Consider the following 5,459-nt stretch of genomic DNA (forward strand, 5'->3'; position numbering starts at 1 on the left):
GTGGCAAATAAGCTCAGGCATATATTTATGAAATATTTGGTGGTGGGCAGGAAGGAACAAGAATGACAGGAAAAGTACAAGAATAAACCCTTCTTTTTGTTTGATTGTTTGAATCAAATCAACTCGCTATATTAGGGCAATCTTCTTTTTGTCCCATGTGTTCTCATTCCTTAATAGCTATGTGACCTTGGACAACTTACTTGCTCTCTCTCTGCCTTAGTTTCCCCAACTGAAAATGGTGGTAATACCTTCCTCATAGAGTTCTTGTCAGGGTTAAATGAATCAACACGTGAAAAAGTTCAACAGTTCTTGGTGCACAGCAGACTGTCAATGAATGTCAGCAACCCTCGTCATCCCTACACCGTGTCATCATGGTCATTAGCGACGTCCCACTAATTTTGTTCGTGTCATTCCCGCTGTCAGCAAGGCCTTCCTTTCTCCTCTTCATCTGCTTGAAGTTGTGCTGCTTTTGGGGAGTCTTTCCTGAGGATTTGAACCCACACTGACCTGACTACAGGGAGGAGATGCAAGTCTGAACTTGGGGCTGAGATGTTACGGACAGATTCAGATGGTGGACAGCCATGGGAGGGTTTTCAATAACATCACTCAACACACATGTGCTGAGCACCTACTGTATGTCAGAAACAGGCGAGGTGCAGGAGATACAGAGACGGGAAGGTATGGTACTCCTTTTCAGGGAACTTTTTATCCAATGGAAAAAGAAATACTTAAAAGGCTCAGTAAAATATGGGCACCTGGGTGGCTCAGTCGTTGAGAGTCCATCTTCAGCTCAGGTCATGATGTCATGGTTTGTGGGTTCAAGCTGTCAGCTCAGAGCCTGGAGCCTGCTTCAGATTCTGTGTCTCCCTCTCTCTGCTCTCTGTCCCTCTTCCACTCACACTGTCTCCCTCTCTCTCTCTCTCTCTCTCTCTCTCTCTCAAAAAATAAACATTAAAAATTTTATTTTTAAAAAAGGTTCAGTAATATAGCAAAAGGCATGATACAATCTAAGTGTCTGGATCATCCCCATCAGCCTGAAAACACGCTGAATGTCCCCTATCTTTAATAAAAAAAAAGACTCTCATTTTGACCCTACAGTGCCCTCTGGCTACCATTTTTTTGCAGAGCCCCCAACCCCTCCTTATTAGAAAACCATAAATAATTGTGCTATAGATTAAATGTTTGTGTCCTCCTAAAATTCATATGTTGAAATCCCACCCCTCAGAGTGATGGGATTGAGAGGTGGAGCCCTTATGAACAGGATCAGTGTTCTTATAAAAGAAGCTCTGAGGAAACTCTTGCCCCATTGGCCAGTGAGGACACAGCAAGAAGGCTACGAGAAAGTGGGCTCTCACCAGACACTGACTCTGCCAGTGCCTGCATCCTGGACCTCCTGGCCTCCAGAACTGTAGGAAATTTCTCTTGTTTATAAGCCTCTTGGTCTAAGGTATTTTTGTTATAGCACCTCACACAGACTATATAGATAGATTGCTAAGCTTATTGTTTCCACTTTCTCCCCTCACATCCCTTCTTTGCTAAAAAAAAAAAAAAAAAAAAAAATGCTTAAAATTTCAAGAATGATGAAAAGGTCTACCGTTTTCTCACCCCACCTTCTAGCTCCACCTCGCATCATCCAGGTATCTCGTATTAGTTTGTTTATACATTCAGACACTGGTTTTTTGGTTGCTACAAATATAGTCTATCTTCCTTTTTAACATAAGTGGCAACACACCATATCTGTCGTGCTGCCCCTTTTATTTTCCCCTTAACAACACATCACAGGGAACTTTCTTTTTAAAATTTTTTTTAATGTTTATTCATTTTTGAGAGAGACAGAGTGAGTGGGGGAGGGGCAGAGAGAGAGGGAGACCTAGAATCCAAAGCAGACTCCAGGCTCCAAGCTGTCAGCACAGAGCCCCATGTGGGGCTCGAACCCACCAACCGCGAGATCATGGCCTGAGCCCAAGTCAGATGCTGAACTGACTGAGCCACCCAGGCACCCTGGGAACTTTCTCTTAATACAAAAAGAGCCTCTTCATTACCTTTATTCATCTCTTCCTGACATTTAAGTTGTTCCCAGTTCATTGGTATTACAAAGAAAGCTGCAATTATATAATGACCCTGCATGTGAGTCATTTCCCATGTCTGGAAGAAAAAGTGTTAAATGACTAGAAGTAGATATGCCTGGTCTAAGTGTATGGCATTTGTAATTTTGATAGCTCCTGCTAAATTTTTCTCCAGAGGGTTGTTGCAGTTCACACACCCACTAACCATTAGGAGAATGCCTGTTCCCCTTGAAGTCTTGGCGAGTGTTCTTGCACCTTGTGGACTGCAGGCGGGGAGGAGCTGGAGAGCTCGCTAGAGCACATGCCCTTACCCCATCGAGCTCCTAACCCCCTTTTCTCCCAAGGCAACGGGACAACACTGCACAGCCCTCTTCCAACTTCCAATGTTCCATACTCCCTGGCCAAAGGCTCCCTGACTTCTTTTTCCCTCTGCCTCCCCGCTTTCCTCCCCAGCTGCCTCTATTTCCCTAAGGAAGGGTTCCCCACTCCCCAACATACTGTAATGATGTGCAAGCGGGCAGGGCAGCTGGCAGAGTTTTCCAAGAAATGACCTCACCCAGATGTCTGGGGACGGGCAGAGATCTGATGATGAGGGCTGCAGCACCAGCCACGGTGGTTCAGATGCGGACCAGCGAGAGCCAGCTGCTCTAAAGCCTGAAGAAGAAAGAAAACCTTCTGCCACCCAGCAGAAGAAACACCCCAAAGTCTCTAGCAAAACCACTGCGAAGTTATCCACTAGTGCTGAAAGAATTCAGAGTGAACCTGGCCGAAAGAGCCCTTGATTCTCCTAACTGTGGCATTGGGCCTAAGGGAGACAACATTATGAACGGAGACCGACTACACTTGGCCCACCAGGTTCTGAGTTTTTTCTGGACATCTCATTTTCATCTGATGATCCATTTAAGTCTATTTTCTGCACCAGAATCTGTGCAACATCAGCAATCAGGGAGTCATCAGCCTGGGCATCCTTAAAGACGCCTGGAGTCCTGCTTTGACTGTCTCGAAGGGTTTGTTGTCGGTCTGTTCTCACTGGCATCCTGCACACCTCTGGATCCTCTGGTTGGAAGCAGAGCCGCTCAGTATTTGACCAACAGAGCAGAACGTGAGGGGATAGCCACGCACTGGAACAAGAGAGAGGCAGCATAATTCATACTTTGTGTGTGGTGTGAAGGAAAGGGCATCTTCTCACTATGCTGCAAATTGTATGGCTTTTACAGCCCAGACTTCTGGGTATAGGTTGTACTGATTCCAGTCTCTGCTTTTATCCTTTGGGCACTGGAAGACGCCCCCAGAAGGTAAATGCTACTAAGCATAGAACTTTGTAGCTGTAGATTAGCTACGTTTAAAACACCTACTCGCAAGTCTTTCTTCTTTGGGATGTCAGAATATATTTCATGTGATGGGACTGAGGATAGTGATCCTGAAGTCTAACGAATAGTATAGTGACTTTTACCTCATTCATTATCTGTATAAAGTCATAAAAGCAGCCATAGATGACTAGGAATTGTGTCATTTGCATAAAACCCAGACCTGTTTCTAACTATGGGGTTCATGCTGTGGCGAAAAGGGTTTTCCCTTTTCCCTTTGTCAGTTTGTAATGAGAGACTTTCCTTTTACCTGGCGTAGTTCAGAGAGCACCCGACAGATCATCTCAAACACAACAGACATGCTCCCGGAAAAAAAAAAAAAAAAAGTTTTGGCAAACGTTATCACACTTTGGGAGTTTGTCAGTCTGATAGAGGACATAAATGTTATTTTTTTTATTGTTTATCTTGAGAGAGAGTGAGCAGGGGAGGGGCAGAGAGAGAGAAGGAGAGAGAGAGAATCCCAAGCAGGCTCCACCTTGTCAGCAAAGAGCCCAATGCGGGATTCGAATCTATGAACATGGAGATCCTTCAGACCATGACCCGAGCTGAAATCAAGAGCGAGATGCTCAACTGACTGGGCCACCGGGCCCTCCGAAATCAATGTTATTTTAATGTAGTTATAATTTATAGCTCTATTACTATGAATGAACCATCTTTTTATATATTCTTCTGTTCCATTTTTTCCCTGTTGGATTATTAACTCTTTATATATAAGGGAAATTATCCCTGGATGAAAGTTCCACGGGTTTTTCCTAGTGTGTATCATTTTCTTTTTTTCTCCCTCCCTCCCCTCTTCCCTTTTTAAAACAGCTTTATTGAAACGTAATTCACATACTATATGATTCATCAATTTAAAGTAATATTTTTAAAAAATATATCCCACAGTTCTGTCACTATCACCACAATCTAATTTTCAGGTATTTTTCTCACCCCCCAGAGACACCCCATACCCAGTAGCAGTCATTTCCCACCCCTATTTTTCTAAACTATCCCCCCACCCCCACCCCAGGCAACCACTAATCCATTTCTGTCTCTGTAGATTGGCCTATTCTGACATTTCTTATCAATGGAATCACACAATATGTGGCTTTGGCAACTTGCTTCTTTCACTTTGTTCCTATTCTTTCTCACACCTGTTCCAGTCTGGATTTTGTGTTCACTTACACTATCCTTTAGAAGGTCATTAACTATAGCTCTCTTACATGCTTCACTTTTCTTCCTACCTCTCTTGCCTTCTTGCTGCCTTGCTAGCTCTTCCTGCTCTTCTCTCTAGACATGGGAGTCCCCAGGACGCAGTCCTTGCTCCTTTTCTCTTTTCTATCTCCTCCCCTTCTGGGCTGCTCATCTGGTCCCGTGGTACTGGGGAGACCACCAGCTTGCTATAAAAATCTGTTCTCCTGGGCGGCTCAGTCGGTTAAGAGTCTGACTTCAGCTCAGGTCATGATCTCGCTGCTGCTTGTGGGTTCGAGCCCCGTGTCAGGCTCTGTGCTGATAGCTTAGAGCCTGGAGCCTGCTTCAGATTCTGTGTCTCCCTCTCTCTCTGCCCCTCCCCCACTCATGAGCACAGGCACTCTCAAAAAATGTATAAACATTAAAAAAATTGAAAAAAAATCTGTTCCCCTAGAATTCTGGCTCCAAGAATATGAAGTAGGTATCCTTTCCCTATTCCTCCTGCTGAATACAACTGAACATTCTTGGACATTATATACAAAGCAAGTATTTGAAAGGTAGACAGAAGAAGGCAGGCTGATTGGAGAACTTGGGCCCCAAGGAATGGTATCGTGGGGAGTTCTCTGCATTTTCTTTTTGCCTCATACATCCCAGACTTGGAATTGGAGAAGCCAGCAACTCAAAATGCCAACGGGCGTAGACCAAAAATTCCACCAAAAAGCTTATTTTTTCTAGTCAGAGGACCAAGAAAGGGGCAGCCTGGTAGGTCAGAAACATTTAGATAATAACATTCTACTCTAGTCAAACACCACAGGAAAAGCAAACTATGGCCCAGCCCCAACCACGCAAGCAAAGG

The 5,459-nt window shown here is 44.4% G+C and overlaps 1 pseudogene; it reads left to right on the forward strand.

Moving 5' to 3' along the window:
• Positions 1 to 1,809: 1,809 nt before the first annotated feature.
• On the forward strand, positions 1,810 to 4,209 carry LOC147574835 (ubiquitin-conjugating enzyme E2 E3 pseudogene; annotated as a pseudogene).
• Positions 4,210 to 5,459: the final 1,250 nt, after the last annotated feature.

Source organism: Puma concolor, chromosome D4, assembly GCF_028749965.1.
Source record: "Puma concolor isolate L17-30 chromosome D4, mPumCon1.1.hap2, whole genome shotgun sequence".
Taxonomy (NCBI): Eukaryota; Metazoa; Chordata; class Mammalia; order Carnivora; family Felidae; genus Puma; species Puma concolor.